This window comes from Citrus sinensis, chromosome 1 (assembly GCF_022201045.2).
Source record: "Citrus sinensis cultivar Valencia sweet orange chromosome 1, DVS_A1.0, whole genome shotgun sequence".
NCBI classification, from domain to species: domain Eukaryota; kingdom Viridiplantae; phylum Streptophyta; class Magnoliopsida; order Sapindales; family Rutaceae; genus Citrus; species Citrus sinensis.
The window spans coordinates 18,624,477-18,650,673 of record NC_068556.1 but is presented as its reverse complement, the minus strand read 5'-3'; the positions used below and the strand labels follow the sequence as shown (position 1 = coordinate 18,650,673).

At 35.6% G+C, this 26,197-nt stretch overlaps 2 long non-coding RNA genes, 1 other non-coding gene and 1 pseudogene across 3 annotated transcripts; all 4 read right to left on the bottom strand.

Moving 5' to 3' along the window:
• Positions 1-3,041: 3,041 nt before the first annotated feature.
• On the bottom strand, positions 3,042-5,693 carry LOC127901057 (uncharacterized). The gene is made up of 4 exons (XR_008053068.1): positions 5,354-5,693; positions 5,096-5,158; positions 4,304-4,480; positions 3,042-3,470 (listed from the first exon to the last, which is right to left on the bottom strand). It is a non-coding gene; the product is annotated as an uncharacterized LOC127901057 (long non-coding RNA).
• A 4,759-nt stretch (positions 5,694-10,452) lies between these two features.
• Positions 10,453-10,556, bottom strand: LOC127898750 (small nucleolar RNA R71). Its single transcript, XR_008050597.1, has one exon. It is a non-coding gene; the product is annotated as a small nucleolar RNA R71 (small nucleolar RNA).
• Positions 10,557-21,168: 10,612 nt separating this feature from the next.
• LOC127902097 (uncharacterized) lies at positions 21,169-22,173 on the bottom strand. Its single transcript, XR_008054578.1, has 3 exons — positions 22,048-22,173; positions 21,682-21,889; positions 21,169-21,467 (listed from the first exon to the last, which is right to left on the bottom strand). It is a non-coding gene; the product is annotated as an uncharacterized LOC127902097 (long non-coding RNA).
• Positions 22,174-23,116: 943 nt separating this feature from the next.
• LOC127901793 (nicotinate N-methyltransferase 1-like) lies at positions 23,117-24,099 on the bottom strand (annotated as a pseudogene).
• Positions 24,100-26,197: the final 2,098 nt, after the last annotated feature.

Sequence of the window (26,197 nt, the reverse complement as noted above, 5' to 3'; positions counted from 1 at the left end):
AAAAATTCAGCAAACACACATACCTTAAAAAGAAATAAACAACACAGATGTTATACCAAATATTACACCTACTTCCCCCTGGCTCTAATACCAATAAGGACCGGGAACAGATCAAAGGTAGATTAAGTTCTGCATCGATCTGGGAACAACGCCACGTACCAATTAAAGTTGATCTGTTCTAAGTCAGATCTGGTTCCAAAGGCAGATTAAGTTCTGCATCGATCTGGGAACAACACCACGTACCAATTAAAATTGTTTATTAAAATCTTTATTGAACACTCACACACTTTCCACGATCTAATTTATATATATATATATATATATATATATAAATTATGCTCATTAGTAGTTGTCTTCTGGAATTAAGTTAAAAAAAAATAGCCCAAACAAACTGTGGCTGCCAGCCTGCCAAGCTATGGCAGATTAAGAAAAAAGTGGCGGCCATGCCGCCATGTCAAGAAGCAAAAAAAAAAAAAAAAAAAAATTGGGCCAACCAAGGCTTGGCCATTAAGCAACCTCTAGCAAGCAAGCCACAACGGTGGAAGGGGTGGCCATAGCCACCATATCAAGAAGAAAAAAATTAGAGTTTGGAGAAAACGAGTTTAGGTTGGCTCAGGATCCGAATTGGGTTGATCGACTTGATCTCGTCCAGATCGGGTCAATAATTGACTATTGACTTTAACCTTTCTTCGAGTAATATTTAGTACAATTTTAAATTCAAATATTGACATATTTATATATATTTTTGAGATGAATTAGTTAAAGCAACATGTCATCTAAGTTACCTTTCTTGTGGAAATCAATTTATTGTGGAAAATAAAGGATTTATGTGCATGCAATTCATGTGAATATTGATTGGTCTAAAGGAAAGTTCACATGTATTAGAATTGCATGTGTACCTGTGGAAATAAACGTGTGATGATTATTCGATCTTACATGTGAATAATAAATCAACTCAAAAGAAGATTTATTATTTGACATATTCTTACTATCAATGTTTGATTACTATACGATTACTATATCAAGATGTCAACAACAAGTTAATATTTTGTCTAAAGATGAAATATTAATAGAGTGTCTTGTATCTTAAGATAGGGTTTACCTTTGTTTGAATTTATTTTTGTTTTGAGACTTGTATGGGCTTGTTTTATTTGTTCGTTTATTGTTCTCTAATTCAGTTATGACTCCTGTTTGTATTATTGGCAACATCAATTCTATTCATACACTAAATCGCTCTTAACTTTAAGTTATGGCAAGAGAACCTCTTTATATTTCTTACAATCATGGATCTCAACGTTACATTAAGAGCTGATTATCCTCCACCTTTTATAGATAGGAGTACCTTGATGATAAGAGGGACATGAAAGGGTAGGAGAAATCAAATCGCATGTGCATAATGATCATGAAGAAGGCCATTTCAAAAGCATTCAAGGGCTTAAAGTCTGAAAAGATAACTACGAATGAGGAATTATTTGCAAAAAATTGAACAAATATTTTTAAAAAGACTGAAATAAATGCGCTCTTGACAAGTTTAGTTTTAATGAGGTATATAGGCAAAGGCAATGTCACGGAGTACATCAAGGAAATGTCTTATCTTGCTTCTAAGTTAAGAATATTTAAGCTCGAACTCTCTGAGGACTTGTTAGTGCATATCCTTACAAACATAGTATAATCAGTTTAAAGTGAGCTACAACTGTGAAAAGGAAACCTGATTTCTAAAATGAGCTCATATCATTGTGTCTAGGGAAATGAAACGCTAAAGAAAGATAAGACAAAAAGTGCTCATATGGCCTAAACCTCTAATTATAAGTAAAAAGGCAAGAAAATAAAGAAGGATAAAGAAGTTGTAGATACAACACCTCAAAAGAAACAAGAGAAGAAACCAAGTGATCCAGAAGGCACTTGTTATTCTTTCTATGGAGCTGTAGGACAAAATAACAATTATTGTAGCAACTATGACGTGTGGCATGCTAAGAGAAGTATGCTTCTTAATTTGGTTTCTTTTGAAATTAATTTAACTTCGATACCTAGACATATATTGTGAATAGATTATAGTGCAACAACTCATATCTAGGGATGGCAAAGTTTGAATCAAGATCCTGATGTCGGTACATTGGGATCCAGATCTACATTGAAATTGTAATATTTGGATTTTCATCTGGATTCATAAAAAAAAAAATATAGATCAGAATGCGGGCATTACACTAGTAAATTGCGGGCAAATTTTTTGGATATCCGATCTATATACTTTAAATTTTTAAATATAATTTAAATTCACCTAAGGGGAGTTGAGGCAGTGTCTGATGTTAGAGAGGCTCAGGTGAGGTGATGGCTCAATTTAGGTGAGGCGAGGCAACATGTAGCGTTTGAGATCAGCGAGGCTCAGGTAAGGCTTCGACGACAGTTGCCCGTTCATCGTGCTCAAGCGAGGCAAATGGTGCTAGGCTAGGTAGACGACGTAAGGCAGACAATGAAGCATTATTGTCTTTACAATTCGGATTTAGGGGATTTAGGGCTTGGGTGTTAGGGATGTGTTGTGGCTGCTGGTGAACTCTTGTGAACTATGAGAGAGAGAGAGAGAGAGAGAGTTCGTGTGAATATGACTTTGTCTATGGTTATGTTAGATTTTTTTTTAATTTAAGTTATATATTTTTTAATTTAGTTTTAATTTAATATACAATTTATCCAAATCGAGATATCTAGTTTTTTACGTGCATTTGTACTCGAAGCCAGATTCAGATCCGTGTAGATTCTAATTTCCAGGAGGGTGGGGCTATTTACACTCAAAAAATTACTTTGCACACTCTACTTTTAATAAAAATATATATTACAAAAATACCCATACTATGAATTACTATTAAGGACAATTTATTATAAGTCAATATTATATAATTGTTTTGAACATACATATAACACATTCATTATTCATTTTTAATTATCATACTTTAAACTCTAAAACTTTTATTTTCAATATTTGAATTAACATTTACATGAATAATAAGCAAATCAATATTTAAAAAAAAAATTAAGTACACAGTATGTATGTATGTATGTGTGATAAATTTTATTTTTAAAAAATAAAATAAAAAAGTGCTATGAACGGACTTTCTTTTTGGCTTTTGCCATTCTTGTTATATTCTTCATATCTCCATCTTCCTCTTCTCCTTTTTCTGCTTCGTCCCTTCTTTTAGGGGTGGCAAAAATACTCGCCCGGTCTAAATCCGGACCGCATCCGAGGGTTGCTTAGTCATTCTTAATACATGTAATAAAAAGCATAATATCTACAACAAGGTAGCTTACAAAGTTTACTAGGCCAGCAATGTCAAAGTACAACCAGAACAATAACAAAAATACACGAAGACTGTTCTTCATTTCAAAACACAACTTTCAAAGAGGTAATCTCCATGTTAAGCCCCAAATCAAAATCAATCCTCCACTGACCTCAATTTCTTCACAATAATTGACCAAACCTGAATAGTAAGGGGTGAGCTAATGCCCAGTAGATAGTTACGCACAAAAAATGATCTTTTTTTTTTTTAACACCAAAGTAATTCACACAACTTGGGTACATTTCTAACATGAACCATTTATATAAATATAAAAAAAAAATTATTTCTTAAAACATTTTAAGTTTGAAAGTTGGTATTCAACAGAAACGTCATAAGACAAGATCAAAACAACATACACACATAAATATAGTGTTGCTCATACTTTCTGTAGATGTGTAAAGAAATCCTAAAATTACTCTTTCAATAATACAAAATAAAAAAATGCCTGACAGTGGCGGTGCCAGAAATTTAACTTAGCAGGGGCTAAGTTTAAATAATAATGTAATTTAAAAAAGGTCAACAAGTAACAAGTACCAAAAATAAAAATTCATTAATATATTCAATACATTTATAATTGATCTCAATGTGTTTTCATATGTAATGTAAACATCAAATTAAATTTTAAGTGTCATAAGATTCATTGAAGAAAAATCATTTTGATAAACTCAATAAGATAAAATAATTTCTATTTTTTTGTGTGAGGAGAGTTTGGGTGCAACGAATCTCAAAATGACAATTTCTTTGTGGGTTGGAAGTTAAAGATAAATACTTAATATTTTGGTTATTTTTAAATTTTAACAGGAACTTTTTTAATAAATGAGACAAATATTAAATTAAATTTGTAAATTTTGAAAAGTTAAAGGGGGCTTGAGCCCCTCCTAGTCCTAACGCGGCACCACCTATGACTAACAAGTCAGTAAGCTGTAAATCCTCAGCAAACATTTTCACCCAATATTAATTTTAAAAAGAAATACCTTATGTACTTTTGGGGCATTATTCCCACGGGCTGCTGCCCATGATTTCTTTTGCGGACTTTCACATTGGGGCAGAAATCTGACCAAGGTCAATCCAGCATAACGTACTTTTGGGGCATTATTCCAAAAGGCCATTGCCCATAATTTCTTTTGCGGGCTTCACTGCAGGACAGGAATCTGACCATGACCAATCAACCTTCTTAAAACTCAACTCAAATAAAAAGAATAAAAAATATTAACTCATTCAATAGCATCAATGTAAGTTTCCTTACAATAACAAGCCACACCGACGATACTTCTGAATAACAATAGCTATAGATAACAGAATCTCAGCACATCCCCAGTTTAACAACATATCCACAAATTTAAACCAAAATCGAAGCACCATATCATTGCAGGATATATAAACACAATTCAGCTACACTAGCTATTCCAAACTTGGCTCATATCACTGTTAAAGTTTAACTCTCATTCATGATTGCATCAACCCAAATTAACTATCATAACTGATTCAAGTAATTTCAATACATGGTCTTCAATTAAAACTCACAATCCGGTTGATAATTCTAACATGTCAATTGTTTATTTTAGCCATATGGTCATGTAATTAAATGGCTAACTACGCACCCACCGCATTAATTATTAAAGGAAGCAATTAAGCCATTAACACATCAAATCAAAGCAGAACAACTTATAAGGACCCAAAAAAAAAAATCACATTATTGAGCAAGAAAAACGACTTGATTTTAGGTTTTGAGAAACAAAATCGCTCAATTGCACATAATCACCTACCTCAATCCTCCACCAACAGCTCCTAGTTCTCCACAGACTTCTCTTCTTCTCTAACTCCACTTCCTATTGGTAATACAGCGACAAAAATTAACCAACTACACTGCCAATAATTTAAGAATCCCGAATTTAACACAATCCTAAACTTGCTTCAAGTTACAGCAGCAGCAAGGAAAAAATTAAGAAAACTAAGTGGAAATAAAAAACATTAATAAAAGTAAGAAGATTCCAAAATTGAACCACGCACACACAGAAACTTACCTACACCAGGTCTAAAGAATAAGAGTTATGAGAAAATCCAGCCAAGCCCATGTTAATTTCACGCTTGCTGTTGTTCTCAGCTCCCTTAAATGCACAACTATTCACTCTAAAACTCAATTACTCTCTTTCCCTCCATTTCTTTTTCTTCCTCTTCTCTCTTTTTATTTATTTATTTATTTTCGTTCTGTCTCTGTTATTTCGAGGTATCTGACTTACCTCGGTGGGTAATCAACCTACCCTAGGATCCCAAATGAGTTCTATACAGGAAAGAATTATTTTCTCCCTCTTATTTTTATTTTTATTTTTATTAGTATTATTATTACCTGAACGTTGGTTTTGTTTGATACAGAGCTTAACAAAGAATAAAGAAACCTTATAAATTGGTATGGACTGGGCTTAGTTATAGGTTTTTTTTTTTTAAAAAAAGATGGAGTTTAGAGCAATTAAAACAATAACAATAATAATAAAATAAACATATATAATCATAAAAGGGTGATGATACAATTATAAATTTTTATACAAACTTATATTGTACAAACTGATGTAATATTAATTCATTAGTTGAATGAAAATATAAAATAATATAAATAAGGGTTAATTACCCCTAGATGACAGATTTTTTGACAAACTTAAAAAATGTGAAATATTTTTTAAAAATAGGTGAGCAGGTGACAATCTATTAATTTTTTCATTAACTTTAATGAGAATAGTAAATTAATTATAAAATGACATTTTTGCCCTTAGAATTAATTATAAAATGATATTTTTGCCCCTATAATAGCTACAAAATGACATTTCTATCCCTAAAATTAGTTACAAAAGGGTAATTTTTAGGGACATCCCTTGAGGTTTGGTGTATTAACACCTAGATAGAATGTATTACTGTAATTACAGATACCTCCCTTGTCGTTAGTTATCAGTTAGTTTGACCGTTAGTAGACTCTTAAAATTACTAAAATAACCTTCTCACAAAAATGATAAACTACATCAGAATCAACAAAATCGATTTGGAACCATCTTTGAAAACCCATGTCAACAAAATCTTTGATTGCGTTTGAGCAGGGACAAAATCTTTGAAAACCCACTTCAATAAACAAAATCTTTGAAAACCCATTTCAATAAAATGGTTGTTGATGCTTGATGGTGTGTGTTGGGTATAAAGAGGATTCCGTTGGCAGTGAAGCTTCATCAACAGCCTCAAAATGAAAATGGTTGTTGATGCTTGAAAGTAGCCGCATAAACCAACAAATGTAGAGGGTAAGTGGAAGAAAGATCGATGCAACCATGGGTGCCATATAAACCAACAGATTCATAGAATTTAATTTCTCAGCCTTTGACGTTAACAGGATTCATTGAACAACATATTTCAAAGCATGCCTAGCTGTGGATCCAATACAAACCAAAAACCCAAGTAAATAAAATAAGGGCTCTCGTTGTTGCTAGCCAACACAATAACAAACACAACTGGCATCAATGCACAGTAAACCTCGGCAAATTCTTTCTTGCAAGTAAGCAGAAAAGTGGAAATTGTGTCAAAGAATGGGGTCGTAGCTCCAATGGCTTGGCTAAGTGACACAAGCAAGTACCTCAACAAAGTGTTGCCGCGATTGAGGTTGGGGAGATGGACGGCGATGATATGAACCATCATCGGCGGCAGAATTTGCAGTAGTGGTATCTAGCATCACAAGCCACGAGCAAGGGTTTTGAGTGACTGTGCAGTTGGGTTTTGGGACTCAAAGGTTGTTGCATGGTATCGATGGCTCAAGGGTGATGGCAGCGGCAGTTGGGCGGCGTCGGCGATGGCCAAAGGGGCAGCAGCAGCGTGCTATGAATGGGGTTGGTTGCCAGGGTGAGGAGAGTACTTATACAGTGGCAAAGAACCACCACCGGCTGCTTGTGGAGCCGCGACCAGCTGGTCAAGGCTGTGTTTTTTTTTTTTTGAAAGCAAGTTGGTCTCGGATAATTTTTTTTTTAATTTTAAATATGCTTTTACATATTTATCCTTGTATACTAACGCTCTACGTATTTTTATACTAACGGTAGGGGAGGTATCTGTAATTACAACAATACATTTCATATAAGTGTTAATACACCAAACCTCAAGGGAGGTCCCTAACAATTACCCAGTTACAAAATATATTTTTGCCCCTACTCAATTATTTTTTATTTTTTAAATAGAAAAATTATAAAAAATATTACATCTAAGTGCAATTAACGGGCTATTTTCTTTTTAAATCATGCAAAATTTTTATAAATTTTAACGGCAAAGTTTGATTCAACAAGAAACTTTTTTTAAAAAAATTTATGATTTAACAAAAAAATCCCGTTAATTGTACTTAGATGTAATTTTTATATTTTTTTCTATTTAAAAAATAAAAAATAATTGAGTAGGGTCAAAAATATATTTTGTAACTAATATTAGGGATAGAAATTTCATTTTGTAGCTATTATAGGGGCGATAACATCATTTTATAATTAATTTTAGGGGCAAAAATGTTATTTTATAATTAATTTACTATTCCCATTAAAGTTAACGGAAAAGTTAACATATTGTCACATGCTTGCCTATTTTTAAAAAATGTTTCACTTTTTTTAAGTTTGTCAAAAAATCTGTCACTTATGGGTAATTAACCCTATAAATAAATTATGCGGGTTAAGAGATATTCAATTCAACCAATTTTATCATGCCACATCATTTTGTACAAAATAAATTTGTACAAGAGTTTATGGTTATATTATTACTTATTATAAAATAAATAGATAAAAATTCAACTTATGATAAATTTAGAGTGTTACAAACTTACGATAGCTCTCCAAGCTACCACTATATTATAACCTATAAACATTTGGATTATAAGTTATAACCAACAAATAAGAATAAAATGAAAAGCAGAGTTAAAAAAGTTGATATAATGAACCTTGTAGTCAAATGTCAGATCTGACTTCTTCAAACAAATTAAAGGCCAACAATGAAAATTTCACATAAAAACAACCAAAATACCTGCAAATAGCTTAAATTAAAAGTTTTATGTCTTGTTCAGTAGGGTTGGCAATCAAGCCCGAGCCCGAACTGATCACACAAACAAAGTGCCCAAGCCCGACCCGTCACACAAACAAAGCGCCCGAGCACTATTCACGTGTACGGTACTAACTACGTTACTGTTCACAACACTGTTCACATAGACGGATCGATGACGTGGCATTGACCGATGATGTGGCATTGACTGATGAGGTGTCACGATCCTGTTGGGCTAAAATTCTTATGTACTGTTGATGGTGACGTGGCAGCATATCAGTGGATGAAAAATCTAGCGTACGGTACATGCATCACACAGGATTATTTTCAACCAAACCGCGTTACTGTTCATCCGAGTCAAACCACGTTACTGTTCATCCGAGTCAAACCGTGTTACTGTTCATCCGCGTGATCAAACCGTGGACTGTTGACTGATGACGTGGCGCAATCCTGAGCGTCCAAACTGTTTTTAATCCGATGGCCATGATTTACTCCATGTATCTATAAAAAGGGGGCCTCCCCCCCTAATTTGATATCTCTGAATCCATTTTTGGGATCCATTTTCTGTAATTCCCTCTCCATCTTGTATTTTCTTCGTATTTTAATAAATTCCCATTTTGCCCCTAGTTCAACTATGAGTGGCTAATTTTCTTTCAAGCTTGGGTTGAAGGTGAAGTCTCAACATGTGTCATGGGCTTTATTTGGTAAATTTATTTTCTCTTCCCCTCTAGTTTTTGTGGATGTTTTGACTTCTCGTCGACAAATAATACTAATCTTGTCTAGTACCGCCTTGGTTTCACCGGCCCTCTAGTACAAGGTTATTATTATTTGGCACGATAAGCCCTTAGCACCATATTGATTAGAGCGTGGTTCATGAGGTGTGGATTCCCCCCTCATGATTTAATTGGCATTAATACGGATTATTTAGCCCATGATGCATGTTGATACGGATCCAGATACCCAAGTACGTCATTTCAATCTAATTCTCGTCAATTTATTCTCGCCATTTCAATACCAATTTTAGAATTTATCCTCGCCATTTTAATTTAAGTTTTAGCATATTCCAAATCATTTCCACCATAAATCCAATCACCCATTTACAAAATTAATTCTACACAATTAAAATCCACCTCCTCGTGGGATCGACACTCGTCATCATAGATCTATACTACAATAGATTCGTGCGCTTGCGAGTACATTAAAATTTGCACAACAAGTTTTTGGCGCCGTTGCCGGGGAGGTAAGTAATTTTAATTCATAGAATTAATTTTTGTGAATAATTTCTTTTATTTGTTTTCTTGTATTTTTTTTATTATTATTATTTTAAAAAAAAGAAAAAAAAGAGTGAATCTACATTTAAAGGTTAGTATTTCTTTTCTTTTTCTCTTCTTTAAAATTCTGTAATTTAATTTTCAATTTATTTTTTTTTTCTTTGTAATTTTTCTTTATTTTATTAATTTAATTTTTAGTTAATTTATTTCACGTATTTATTTTTGTGTATTTTTATAGAAAGATTGTAATAGCGCAATCAGGTTAGTATCGTAATTTCTCCCTCTTCTTTATTTTTATTTGTTTTGTTCCCATCTTTATTTTATTTTATTTGTTTTGCATGCATGGTCGTAGGTCATTATTTCCTAATCTTGAACCTATAGACCTTGAATTAGAAAAAACACTTCGCACACACAAACAAATTAAGAATAAAATGGATTTGCAACCACAGGAGAGGCCATTTAAGGACTATTTTAGTCCCTTAGCTAATTTGAGCACATCATGCATAAGATACCCAAATGTAGCTGCTAGGAGTTTTGAATTAAAACCTAGTGTGCTAAATTGTCTCCCCACATTTTATGGCCTAGAAAATGAGGATCCATATAATCATCTGAATGATTTTCACGCTATTTGTCAAACATTTAAATATGAGAATTTTTCAGACGATGATGTTAAACTTAGATTATTCCCATTTTCTTTAAAGGATAGAGCTCGTTCATGGTTAAATACATTGCCTGCCAATAGCATTTCATCATGGGAACAAATGGTTACAAAATTTTTGAATAAATATTTCCCAGTGCATAAAACCAATGCTATTCGCAGGGAAATCTCGGAGTTTACCCAGAGAGATGACGAGCAGTTTTTCGAAACGTGGGAGCGATTCAATGGGCTACTCTTGAAGTGTCCACATCATGGGTACGAGAAATGGCACCAATGCCAATACTTTTTGGAAGGATTATTGCCAAATGTGCAAGAATGGCTAATGGCAACAAGTGGAGGAGAGCTAATGTCAAAAAATGCATCAGAGATTTGGGAATTCTTCCAGCGACAAGCGGATAATTCCCAACAACGGAGTCGATCAATGAGGAATACTAGAAGAATTAAGGGAGTAAATGAGGTTCAAATTGGCGAGTCAACTTCGGGAATCAAAGAAGTCAAGGAGATTGTTGAAGGTCTTGCTCGACAAATAGCATCGTTATCGACTGCTAAATCAACAGAGCCACATGACCATGACTCATACTCAGATCAAGCCAATGCCATAGGTGTAATGAGAAAACCATCGAATTACAACCCATACTCCAACACATATAACCCTGGATGGAGAGACCACCCCAATTTTTCATGGTCTCAAGGATTCCAACAGAATGGACCAGCAGCTCCAGCTCCACCAATGCAACAAATTTCTCAAAATCCTCAAGCCTCTCAGCCCCCATTTAGACCATACAATCAGAACCAGAACTACTCTCAACCCAGACCATGGGAGGATTCATTCCAAAATCTCAAGAATCTTACTCACTCTACGATTGAGCAACAGAACCGCACCATTGATGGACTACGAAATGAGTTGAGAGCAGGCTTCAACTCACAAGCTCAATCGGTTTCAAGCCTCGAGAAGATGGTGGGACAACTTGCTTCTTCAGTTCAAACCTTGGCAATGACCGTTGAGAAAGGCAAATTTCCAAGTCAACCAGTGCCTAATCCTAAAGGAGTACATGAAGCAAGTACCAGTTCACCACAGCAGCATGGAGAGATCAAAGCAGTAATGACCTTGCGAAAAGGAAAGGAAGTCGACAATAAAGTGGAGATGCCGGTGACAAAAGAAAATCAAATTGTTCCTGTGAGTGTTGAGGACTCACCACCGGAGGAAAAAGAAGAAACCAACCCACGAGAATATGTTCCTAAAGCTCCATTTCCTCAGAGGTTAGCAAAAGGCAAAAAGGGAAAATCCACAGGTGAGATTCTCGAAATCTTCAAACAGGTAAGTGTTAACATCCCTTTGCTTGATGCTATTAAACAAGTTTCATCTTATGCCAAGTTTCTTAAAGACCTTTGTACTAAAAAGAGAAATATGCATGTTCAAAAGAAGGCATTTTTAACAGAAAACGTTAGTTCTATACTCCAACATAAAATTCCTTTAAAATGCAAAGACCCAGGCTCCCCCACCATCTCGTGTAGTATAGGGAACCACACAATTGAGAATGCTTTGTTGGATTTAGGAGCTAGTGTAAATTTGTTGCCTTATTCTGTATTTGTGAAACTTGAACTTGGAGAATTACACCCAACTCCAGTGGTGTTACAGCTTGCAGATCGGTCCACAAAAATACCTCGTGGTATTGTGGAGGACGTGCTTATTCAGGTAGACAAGTTTTATTTTCCTGTTGATTTCATTGTAATTGACACTCAACCAATACAGGATTCAAGGAAGCACATCCCCATTATTCTAGGCTGACTTTTCTTGGCAACTGCGGATGCTCACATTCAATGTAGGACTGGAAATATGCAGTTGTCCTTCGGCAACATGACTATGTAGCTGAACATCTTCAACATTGCCAAACAACCTCACAGTGCAGATGATGGAATTGTTGATGTGGATTTAATTGAAACAATAGTTGATAACACTTTTCTTTCAAACCTTAGTGATGATCCTTTACAAACATGTTTAACTCACTTTGGTTTGGATTTTGATATTGACAGATCAGTCGATGAGGTCAATGCCCTGCTTGACTTAGCACCATCCATGGACACTAATAAATGGAAGTCAAGAGTTGAACAACTAGCACCATCAGAGAAGAAACTCATCCCATCATCAGAATCACCACCGAAACTCAAGCTCAAACCATTACCCAACACATTGGAATATGCATTTTTGGGAGAAGAAAGTACTCTACCGGTAATCATCTCATCATCCCTCAATGACGAACAAAAAGGTAAGTTGTTAGATGTTTTAAAAGAGCACAAAGGGGCATTAGGATGGACCATAGCAGACATTAAAGGTATAAACCCAGTAGACTGCATGCATTACATTCACCTTGATGAAAATGCTAAAATTACTAGGGAAATGCAACGTCGGTTAAATCCTAATATGAAAGAAGTTGTTAGAACAGAAGTCCTTAAGTTATTAGATGCTGGTATCATTTACCCCATTTCTGATAGTTCATGGGTTAGTCCTGTACAAGTTGTCCCCAAAAAGTCAGGAGTCACAGTAGTTACCAATGCTGATAATGAATTGATACCCACTAGAGTAACTACAGGATGGCGTGTATGCATTGATTATAGAAAGTTGAATTCTGTCACACGTAAAGACCATTTTCCTTTACCATTTATTGATCAAATGCTTGATAGATTAGCAGGCCATGAATTTTATTGCTTTCTAGATGGCTACTCAGGATATAATCAGATTCCCATAGCACCAAAAGATCAGGAGAAAACTACTTTCACTTGCCCTTTTGGCACATTTGCATATAGGAGAATGCCATTTGGATTATGTAATGCACCTGCTACATTTCAACGATGCATGTTAAGCATTTTTTCTGATATGGTTGAACGATTCCTTGAAGTCTTTATGGATGACTTTTCTGTCTTTGGTGATTCGTTTGATCAATGTTTACATTATCTAACACTAGTTCTGCAGAGATGTATCGAGAAGAACTTGGTCTTAAATTGGGAGAAATGTCATTTTATGGTAAAACAAGGTATTGTTCTCGGTCACATCATTTCGAGCAAAGGTATTGAGGTTGACAAAGCCAAGGTGGATCTCATTTCTAATCTTCCTCCACCTAAAACAGTCAGAGAAGTAAGATCTTTCCTTGGGCATGCTGGTTTCTATAGACGTTTCATTAAAGATTTTAGCAAAGTTTCTAGACCCTTATGTAATTTACTTGCTAAGGATGTACCTTTTATCTTTAATGATTCATGTCTTATGGCGTTTGAAAAATTAAAACAATTGTTGACATCATCACCCATCATTCAGGTCCCAAACTGGAGTTTACCATTTGAGCTAATGTGTGATGCATCTAATTATGCAGTAGGAGCAGTATTAGGACAAAGAGTTGATCGAATTCCCCATGTTATTTATTATGCTAGTATGACATTAAATGATGCACAGTTGAACTATTCAACTACTGAAAAAGAAATACTAGCAGTAGTATTTGCATTAGAGAAATTTCGATCTTATCTCATTGGTTGTAAAATAATCGTGTTCACAGATCATGCTGCTCTTAAATATCTTCTCACAAAGAAAGATGCAAAAGTCAGACTAATTCGTTGGGTGTTACTTTTGCAGGAGTTTGACTTGGAATTCAAAGATAAGAAAGGGACGGAAAATGTTGTGGCGGACCACCTCTCTCGTCTCCATTTTGACACAATTACAGAGCCATTAATATTGAATGAGTCATTTCCAGATGAACAATTAATGAATGTGGAAGTATTACCTTGGTATGCTGATATAGTTAATTATCTTGTTACAGGTAAACTTCCAGAGCATTGGACCAAGCAAGACAAGGCTAAATTCTTTGCAGAAATAAAGAATTTCTTTTGGGATGACCCGTATTTGTTCAAGTATTGTGCAGACCAAATTGTTAGACGATGTGTCCCAGAAAGTGAAATTCAAAATATCCTTTCATTCTGCCATGAACAAGCTTGTGGAGGCCATTTCAGTGCTAAGAAAACAGCGACTAAAGTTTTACAATGTGGTTTCTATTGGCCAACTATATTTCGAGACGCTTACACTTTCTGTTCTTCATGTGATAGGTGTCAACGAATGGGGAGCATTACGCGAAGGAATATGATGCCACTAAATTCAATTTTAGTGGTTGAGATTTTTTACGTATGGGGTATCGACTTCATAGGACCCTTTCCCCCTTCTTTTGGCCATCAATACATATTGGTTGCTGTTGACTACGTATCAAAATGGGTAGAAGCAATTCCATGTAGGACCAATGATCACAAGGAGGTGATAGGATTTTTGAAAAGCAACATTGTCTCGCGCTTTGGATTCCCTCGAGCAATAATCAGTGATGGTGGTGCCCACTTTTGTAACAAAGCATTCAAAGCTCTTTTGACAAAGTATTCAATCACACACAAAGTGGCGACCCCGTATCATTCGCAAACCAGTGGCCAAGTTGAGATCTCCAATCGAGAAATAAAGCACATATTAGAAAAGACGGTAAGGCCGGACAGAAAAGATTGGTCATTAAGACTTGATGATGCCTTATGGGCATATAGAACGGCTTTCAAGACCCCGATTGGGATGTCACCCTACAGGCTAGTGTATGGAAAAGCTTGCCACCTACCTGTGGAACTCGAGCATCGTGCGTATTGGGCCATCAAGAAATTCAATTTTGACATGCAGCAAGCCAGCTCAGAAAGAAGATTACAGCTGGCAGAACTTGAAGAAATTCGCAATGATGCATACGAAAATGCCAAGATTTACAAGCAACGAATGAAAGTCTTCCATGATAAGCAAATTATGAGAAAATCGTTCACTCCAGGTCAGAAAGTGCTTTTATTCAATTCTCGCTTGCACCTATTCCCAGGTAAGTTACGCTCTCGTTGGTCTGGCCCATTTATTGTTCATACTGTTTTTCCACATGGGGCAATTGAAATTAAGGACTCAAAGAACGGTGTCACGTTTAAAGTTAATGGTCAAAGATTAAAGCCATATCTAGAATACCAACCACATGGAGAAGACATCGAGATAAATTTGAGTGACCCACCAAATTTGAATTGATTTTTTTTTCTTTTCGTTGATTTGATTTTTCTTTCTTTCTTTTTATTATTATTCTTTTGCTAATTGAAATTGTTTTTGCATAAGTGTGTTTATTTTACCATTAAGTTTTCTCTTATCATTTTTAATCATGAGTCTCATACTTAGACCGTTCCTCCTGAACATTCTTAAACCACTTCAACGTGTCAAAACTCATCTCAAAAGGCAGATTCAATTTTGTAAAACACAACGCATTTGGGCTCTACAACCACCAGAGTTAGTAGCCTATGTTGAGGGTTTAGAACGCCAACTCAGAGACATTGAGAGAAGTGTTTACGACATCCAGTTGGAGCTTGAGGTAAATTCAATAAGAGGACGATTTTAATTTTCTTTGTGTGTTTTAATTTGTTTTTCTATTTGTGTGCTTTAGTTTGTTACCCCGGTGAAGTGGCGGATAACGGTACTCCGTGACAATCAAGTCGGTTACTTCAGTTTCCCATAATAACTGATATTCTGAGGCGAAGGTATGGACAGAAACGAGATTCTATCGAAACTTCACAAGCGATTCCCTTCACTTCCTCAGAATGCCCTCCTTACAATCTATAAAGCTCGGTCTGAACGCATGCGATTACTCATGAGGAATAACATACCTGCTGACATCCGTTGGTTAATCGAGCTAAAGTACGATCGGCAGGTGAGTTACCTCCAAAATTTATTGCATACATGCCTGGTTGTGCTAAAGGAAATTATGCAAGAAAACGACGAGCTCGAAGAATTTCTGTTGCTTGTCATAAGTGTGCCAGAATAAGTTGCAATAAAAACCCATGTTCTTTAGGAATGATGTCTGATAACAGAGAAGATAAGATTCAATTCATTAGGGATGGCTTGAATAAGGAGTCATTGGATGATATCATTTTGTCTCTTGAAACGCATCCTAGTGGATATGTGCAAGGAGCGATTCTCCAGTTATGGCCATTATTCCAGAAAGCGCATGCACGATATAGTCTCGGGAATCTGACTATAAACGACCCTGTTTGCCAGTTTATAAGAAAACTGGATAGGAAGCCTATCCTCGACCCATAAAGAGCGTTCAAGCCGTTTCTGGACGTAAAACCAGAGGAAGATGTGAGCCACAGTCGCAACTACCTGTAAATATCCTTTTACTTTATTGTTATTTTATTTCACTATTGTCTTATTGTTTGCATTATTGTCTTTAATAATTTTATTACTGTTTGCTTTTTCCTTATTACTGTTTGCTTTTCCCTTTTTACTGTTTCCTTTTTGACTCGCGAGCCACGTGCTTTACGTGTTATTTGACATGGACATGTGACCTCATACACAACTATGACCCACTATTACCAAGACTCTTAAATGTGATTTTCTTTGTCAAGCACTCACAAATTATTTTTGCGAAGTATCACAATGGCAGCTACTCCCAATAGACAATTCAAGAACATTTGTGTGCTTTCGGGATTTACATATGGCAAACATAAAGAGTTCGTTGAGGCAGCCATAGATCTTGGTCGAAGCATAGCAGCGAGAAAATTACACTTGGTGTATGGAGGAGGTAATCGAGGGTTATCAAAAATGGTCTCAGAAGCAGCTTTTATCAGAGGAAGTCAAGTGTTAGGCATCATCCCAAGAGTCTTAAAACCATTGGGCAGTTCGTCTGACTCATCAACTGGAGAAGAGTTAGTCGTCTCAGGTATGCAGGAAAGAATAACTGAAATGCTTAATCATGCTGATGCTTTTATTTTCCTTCCAGGAGATCTTGCAACACTAGAGGCGCTTATCACGCTAGCATCTTGGGCCCATCTCCACATCCACCAGAAACCCATCGGTTTGTTAAATGTCAATAACTTTTATGATGGCTTTATCGCATTTCTTAACCATGCAATAAAAAATTATTTCATTCCCGCTAATGTGAAAAAACTTTTTATTTGTGCTCACACTGCTAATGAGCTACTTGATCTGTTACAAGCTTATAGACCGGAGCCAAACCCCTGGACCTTTGTGTTGGAGCGTCCAAATAATGATGGTAACAGTAGCAGCAGTAAGAAGTACAAATTAGATTTAACTCTCCGCCTGTAAATATTTTCTTCTGTGTTGCACCACCCAGGTGATGTCTTCTAAACTCTACTTCTTTCCTTTCAAACATTGAGGACAATGTTTCGTTCTGGTTGGGGGGAGGGAATAGTCGACAATTGTGGAATTTTGGTTAAGTTTTTACTAATTTTTTGTTGTAGAAACTAACTGTTGCTAACTTTTTGTGTTGAAGATGGCTGAATATGGAGTGTAGTGACTCTAGAAACGCATCTTCATCGTTTATAAAAAAAAAAAAATTCAGACATTTTCTTTTTTCTTTATTATGTGTTTATGTTTATTTTTCTTCTTTTTAATTTCTCCTCTATAAATATACATTTTCCAACTTTTGAGTCGAAGATGGCTGAATATGGAGTGTAGTTCCTCTAGAAACGCATCTTCTTTTAAAAAAAAATAATCATTTTCGTTTTCTATCATTTTACGTGTAACTTTTCTAATTAGTTTTTATGCATCATTTTCACATTTGTGCATGCATATTTTCCTTTCATGTTTAGAATAGGTTGGGGGGTAGGTTTTAACATTGGATGACATGATTAATTTCAAATTTTTGTATTTGTATTATCTTTGGTCTTAAGTGATGTTACGCTATGTTTGCTACTTTACATGTTGATGTCGGAGACAAATGTGAGTTGCTTGAAGGAATGAACATGTCATAATAAGTACCAAGTGAGTTTTTGAGCCTATTATTTTTCTTGGAGAATAACCCTTTTGCCCACTCTTTATACAGCTTAGCAGTTTATTATTTTACACACGATCTCTAAATTACTTTTGAGTTAACCCTTAAAAAAAATTATAAAATAAAAAAAAAGAAAAAAAAAAGAAAAAAGAGTGTGTTGCTACATTTGGAGGCCCATCTAACTAGTAGATATGAAAGATTATTTAGAGCCCTAAAAGACGATGGAAAGGCCATCTTTGATCCGTTTGAGCCTTTCTAGCCATCCCTTTTATCAAATATCCATAGTTAACCCTTTTGAGCCTTTAAAAAAAAATAAAAACCTTTTTCTTTGTCAACTTATCATCTTGACCCACTCCGATTTGGAGTATTACCCAATGTCTTATAAGTTCCATCACATATATATGTTTGAGAAAATGTAAATAATTATGTTGTTCAGTAAAGTTATGCAAAAAAAAAAAAAACAAACAAAACAAAAGTTGTTGTTTCAAAAGAAAAAAAAATAAAAATAATAGGTGAAATCCACCTTGCAACTTCCAAAAAAAAAAAAAAATTCTCTGCATTTTTCTCAAACATACACTTTGTTTTCCTTATTTTCCTTCTTTGTTAGCAATGTCCCTAACCTACGTTACGTCCTAATAAAAGTCCTTCTTGATTTTAGGGAACTATAGTTTGAAGTAGAAGCTAGTTATATGGGCTAAAAAGATGTCGTGATGCATAATAAAAAAAAGAGATAAATAAATTGGGTTGACTAGCATTTTTGTTTGACTTGAGATCGTATTATTTCTAAGCTGAGGGCATATTTATTTCATCTTGGTGAGAGCATGTGATATCACTTCTTTATTATTTTCTCTCTCAATTACCATTCATTGGAGTGACTATTTTTATTGGTTTTAATTTCTTTGTGAGAGTGTCACTACTTCCAGTGAGATTTTGGGGTTTGACATGTCATTCTTGAAAGTAGCTATGACAAAGTCTGCTGGGCTGATTCATGTGGATGGTTGATGTGGGTGTGATGTTGCTTTAGACTGGAGATAATGCTTATACTTTTATTTGATTGCTATCATTAATCTGACGGAATAAATGCGAATGTTTCTATTAAAAAAAAAATAATATTTTGAATTTGAATTTTGTTTTCGCTTTATTTGCTAGGGACTAGCAATAAGCTGGTTGGAGGGTGTGTTGAGTGTTAGAAAATGCATATTTATAAAGGAGAAAACCGTCATTTTACATTTCAAGTCTTACTAACAACCCTTACTTTTATGTATTTAACCTTCTTGTGATTTAATTACATGTGTTTTATTTTAATTAAGTATTTTATGTATTTTAGGGGCATTATAGTCATTTCACAATAAAGGAGAGATCAGACGGCAAAACGGACATCACTTTTGAACTCAGGACAGTCGAAAACCTTAGGAGGAGCATAAAAGGAAAAATGGCACTATTCATATGTACGGTACTATTCACGTGTACGGTACTAACTACGTTACTGTTCACAACACTGTTCACATAGACGGATTGATGACGTGGCATTGACCGATGATGTGGCATTGACTGATGAGGTGTCACGATCCTGTTGGGCTAAAATTCTTATGTACTGTTGATGGTGACGTGGCAGCATATCAGTGGATGAAAAATCTCGCGTACGGTACATGCATCACACAGGATTATTTTCAACCAAACCGCGTTACTGTTCATCCGAGTCAAACCACGTTACTGTTCATCCGAGTCAAACCGTGTTACTGTTCATCCGCGTGATCAAACCGTGGACTGTTGACTGATGACGTGGCGCAATCCTGAGCGTCCAAACTGTTTTTAATCCGATGGCCATGATTTACTCCATGTATCTATAAAAAGGGGGCCTCCCCCCCTAATTTGATATCTCTGAATCCATTTTTGGGATCCATTTTCTGTAATTCCCTCTCCATCTTGTATTTTCTTCGTATTTTAATAAATTCCCATTTTGCCCCTAGTTCAACTATGAGTGGCTAATTTTCTTTCAAGCTTGGGTTGAAGGTGAAGTCTCAACATGTGTCATGGGCTTTATTTGGTAAATTTATTTTCTCTTCCCCTCTAGTTTTTGTGGATGTTTTGACTTCTCGTCGACAAATAATACTAATCTTGTCTAGTACCGCCTTGGTTTCACCGGCCCTCTAGTACAAGGTTATTATTATTTGGCACGATAAGCCCTTAGCACCATATTGATTAGAGCGTGGTTCATGAGGTGTGGATTCCCCCCTCATGATTTAATTGTCATTAATACGGATTATTTAGCCCATGATGCATGTTGATACGGATCCAGATACCCAAGTACGTCATTTCAATCTAATTCTCGTCAATTTATTCTCGCCATTTCAATACCAATTTTAGAATTTATCCTCGCCATTTTAATTTAAGTTTTAGCATATTCCAAATCATTTCCACCATAAATCCAATCACCCATTTACAAAATTAATTCTACACAATTAAAATCCACCTCCTCGTGGGATCGACACTCGTCATCATAGATCTATACTACAATAGATTCGTGCGCTTGCGAGTACATTAAAATTTGCACAACAGTATCACTAGTTAATTTATTTTTAAAAAAATAAAAAATTGAATTGGATCATTGCCTATTGATTTATTTGTAGAATTAAAAGCACCACAAAATAACAAAAAGAAATTGATTTATATTACAAAATCTTTTATTTCACATTTAAATATTATTAGTATATATTACAAATTCAACTTCAATAGCCAAAATATGAGATATCCTACTCTCATAACTAAATAATCCAAATTCAATACATAAAAATTTCTACCATCCAATCAAATGCCTACTACTTGTGGCTAAATTTAATAAATCTAGAAGCTAAATTGAGAATGATGACTGTCTTTCACTCTTTGAATATGAGTAGTATAATTGCGTTATCACACCAGCAGCTTCTCCATTCAATAGACTATATGGGTTATGATAAAGTGATGTTGAGGAATAAACACTTCAAATACATTGAGCAAATCTGCATACATGGAAAAGGGAGAAAAAATTAGCTGCCAATTCCCAACCATTAGAGAAACAATGGTTAATATAAATAAATCTATTTTGTTCAAAAGAAAAAATATTCATACACTATTTATAAGTAAACTCAATTATTTCGAATGGTGGAGCACATATGTGTGAACAACAGAGCATCACATAGCTCAAAGTACATTAACTGTTTTGTGTCTTATTCATTTTTCACTTTAGCTTTTATTTTAGCAATTTTTTGAGAATAAGCTCCAACTCAGAAGGTGAAATCCAACTTCCATATGTAGACATTCTTGCAGCTGACAGCAATTAGTTTGGGACTACGGCTTTTTTGAGCATCTGGCATGGATTACATTGAGATATACAACTTACATACAAACATTAAAGAACTAAAACATTATATATATTTAGAGACAATTCAAATGTCAGCAAACTACTATATTTAACTAGGTTTATTGGTTTAACAAGTGGCACGACAATTTTTTAGATAGAAATGTACAGAAACTATAAAGGAAAAACATTATAAAGACACCATTAAAGAATCATAGAGTACCTTTACCAGATTTGTTTGCTTTGCAGGTGGGCTGTGATGATGATGAGCATAAAGCATTTTCATTTAAGTGGACAAGTGCCTTAGCTTCTTTACTTACTACAGACCACGTGCTCTCCCCATCTAGCCTTGCACTTCCAAAATCATGAAATCCATCTTTGTGGAATGTCTTAATGCCAGGAGTGCGTGAAAATTCTAGGAGTGTATTGGCCTTTTAAATAAAAAGAAACTCGTAAATAATTCTTGTGTCAAGTAACAAGGACAAAAATTTACTTGGAAGCAGCGCATCCATGAAAAGATAGACGCAGATAGCTACAGAGACGCAGTCAACACATAATAGCTAATCCTAAACCTTATTAGATATAATACCTAATTAGCAGAGATTGCTTCTTCATCTGAGGTACATGTTGATGCCTTCCTTGGCGAGAAGATAAAACCAACCTCATCAGGAAATTCAGGCGTTTCAACCTCGTCTTCCACAAAGACACTTATTTGCTTCTGTTACAGCGACATACACAAATGTCAGTTTCTCCTAAGAAAACTGGTCGGAAATTGAAAATTCTATTCAAATTTAATCACTTGCCTTTGGTGATAAACTGCCAGCAATCCTTCCACAAGTTTCTCCATGAGTACCTGTATGTCAGAAACCAAGTCTGTAAAAAAAAAAAACAACTTTAGTTGGTTAAAATCTATAAACTAAGTGCGGCTCGGATAGCAGAATATGACTAGAAAAACAAAAACATTATTGAGTAACCAGAACATCTAACGCCGCATATGGGCACCAGAACAAAATTCATGCAAAAATATAGAAGTTGAAAAATCAGCAAATGCCGCTAACCGAGTTAATGGAATGCGAAACCTGCCTAGATAGTGGAGGAGTTCCGGTAAAGGAGGACCATCAAGCACAACTAAGGAGGAAGAATGCAACTTAAAATAGTTATAGTTTCATTACGAATTAAAAAAGTTTAATTCTCTAATTTTCAATACAATGGCATCTTTTATTCATGCGCATGCATCAGCAGCATTGTTATTTATAGAACTGAAAAATTGGCACTCGGATAATCATATGGTTGTAGACACTGCTCCAAAATAATCATAAAACATGGAAACTAATAAGGCCACAGGTTCTGGAATGCCAAAAGCTGCACGCATATATATGGGTCAGTCACGAATAAAAAGAAACGAATTATCATAACCTCGACACGAATGGGCGTAGTCACTATAGGATCAGGGCGGCACAGCCCTCAGCCACTATAGGCAAGGGTTATATTAATGGTTGAGAATGAATAAGTTCAAATATCAACTTTAGTAATCAACTTATTAATTTACAATTATTTTTTTATATTATGATATCGTATACTCTACTAATTGTATTTAAAATATACACACACACACATACATACATATATACCAACTTATAATTATGAGGTAAGCTAAGACTCGAAGCTATTCCTTAATAATCTAGCACTCTATATAATCTCAAGTGTGGAAAACCAGCAGAGAAACCAAGTTGCTTAAACTCTTGTTCAGTCCTGTGTTTACCTTTAGCCCTGTAGATGGTCATAACAAAAATGTCCCCTTCTAAGAGAGCACGAGTCCTCTGACTTTCGTTTGAATCATCAAGCAGCACAGGCTTGCAAGCAATCAGTTTTCCTCCTGCCGGAAGAGCCTTGTAACAGTTCTCCATTATCAGCTTGCATTCATCATCAGTCCATGTAGTTAAAACCCACTTCATAAAGATAGCATCAGCGGCAGGAATGGACTTAAACGTGTCCCCACCAATATGGGTCACTCCAAGGATACTTGGAGCTTCGCCAACAACCTCAGGCAAATCAAAATTGATCCCTTCACATATAAAACGATGTTTCTGTAATATCATCCTCAGGCAATCACCTGCACTCCCACCCACATCAACCAATTGCTTCACACCTTTGAACCCATTGTAACCGTCCAAAACGGACGTTATGAACGGCACGGACACTCCCGACATGGCTTTCCGCATCAAGCCGTTCATTTCAGGCATCTTCCCATAATAACTATATGCCGGCTCGCCATGGACTTTCACAAATGGCTCAATAGTTGGGTCCAGAACGGCCTCGTGCACCAAAGGCCACGCGCTCATAAGCGCGTCCTGGTGATGCTGGAGCATGTAGGGCGCGTACGATAGACCCTCGGCATCAGTAACGAGGGATTATCCAATCTTGGTGAGGCTGTACTTCCTTTCGCCTCCAAATTCGCGATGCTCCGAGAACACGCCGTAGCTGGTGAGCAAGCGGAGGATACGTTGCAAGTTCTCGGCGTCCCCATCGCCGGATGGGAGGATACGTGTCAAGATCTGGGAGGCGGAGAGAGGGGTGTTGGCCAGTCTTACCTTCTTCCCGCCCTCTCTGCACTCGTTATCTTCCATTACTGCTTACTGACCTTTGAGCTTTGATTTCGCAGCACCATGCCGGCCAAACAAAAAGATAAGACCTGAGCACTTTTTGACAATTTGGATGTTAGGGATTTTTCAGATCTGAAGAGCTTAGGAGGGAACGAATACTTTAGTAGAGGGAGTTGAAAAGTTGTATTTTGGATAAGATACACTTGTCCATTTGTTTTGTTTTTATCCACTCAAAAAGCACAACTCTAAAAAAATTAAAAATAATTCGTAGTCTAGTGGTCTTTTGATTCAATGTAGAAGCTCTAGATTTAAGAGGTCTTGGGTTCGAATTCAGACTAAAACAAAATTAAAATGATAATTTTTAATTACTGATACCTAAGCGTCATTAATCGCTATTACTAAAGCTATTGATACTTCAGTATTAGTAATTAGTGATACATATCTGTTAAACGCGGAAAATGATCCAAATATATGTATTTACTGATACTTTTAAATAAAGTGTCAGAACACAAGTATCAGTAAAGACCATTTTTCTAGTAGTGATAGTCATTGAATATTTTCATAAAAGATTCATCTTTCTTTATCACATGACTATGCTTTTTGGGAATCTTCCTAAGTATGTGCCACATACAAAATTGTTGTCATGAATTCATAAAGACAATAGAAATGGCTACTTTCATGGCCTTGTCTTGATCAGTTAATATAGCAATTGGATGCTTTTCGCCCATAGCCCGCAGCCCTTAGCCATGTTTGCATTAGCCAAACAAATGTTAACGTAGTCTCATCAGCAGGTAATGCACATCTAAGAAATATAGATTGAAAATGGTTATTCACACCAATAAAAGGAGCAAATGACATTTTCTTTTTGTTTGTAATATATGTAGTGTCAAAGGAAACAACATCTCCAAAAATCTTATAATCCTCTCTACTAGTTGCATCCACCCAAAAAACTTCTTCATCTAAGTCCACAGCTTGAAAGAAATTAATATTCTCTTCTTGCATTTGCATAAAGTGGATAAGCATTGCTCTAGCATTGTTAAGTGTTAGAAAATGTATATTTATAAAGGAGAAAATCATCATTTTACATTTCAGGTTTTACTAACACCCTTACTTTTATGTATTTAACCTTCTTTTGATTTAATTCCGTGTGTTTTATTTTAATTAAGCATTTTATGTATTTTAGGGGCATCATAGTCATTTCACAATAAACGAGAAATCAGACGGCAAAACGGACATCACTTTTGAATTCAGGACGGTCGAAAACCTTAGGAGGAGCATAAAAGGAAAAATGGCACTATTCACATGTACGGTACTATTCACGTCATATCAGTGGACGAAAAATCTCGCGTACGGTACATGTATCACATAGGATTATTTTCAACCAAACCGCGTCACTGTTCACCCGAGTCAAACCGCGTACTGTTGACTGATGACGTGGCGCAATCCTGAGCGTCCAAACTGTTTTTAATCCGATGGCCATGATTTACTCCTTGTATCTATAAAAAGGGGGCTCCCTCCCCTAATTTGATAGCTCTGAATCCATTTTTGGGATCCATTTTCTGCAATTCCTTCTTCATCTTGTATTTTCTACGTATTTTAATAAATTCTCATTTTACCTATAGTTCAATTATGAGTAGCTAGTTTTCTTTCAAGCTTGGGTTGAAGGTGAAGTCTCAACATGTGTCATGGGCTTTATTTGGTAAATTTACTTTCTCTTCCCCTCTAATTTTTGTGGATGTTTTGACTTCTCGTCGACAAATAATACTAATCTTGTCTAGTACCACCTTGGTTTCACCGGCCCCCTAATACAAGGTTATTATTATTTTGCACGATAAGCCCTTAGCACCATATTGATTAGAGTGTGGTTCATGAGGTGTGGATTCCCCCCTCATGATTTAATTGGCATTAATAAGGAATATTTAGCCCATAGTGCATGTTGATACGGATCCGGATACCCAAGTGCTTCATTTCAATAGATCTATCTTCAATTTATTCTCGCCATTGCAATTCTAATTTTAGAATTTATTCTCGCCATTTTAATTCGAATTTTAGGATAATCCAAATCATTTTCACCACAAAATTCAACCACCCATTTACAAAATTAATTCTATACACAATTAAAATCCACATCCTCGT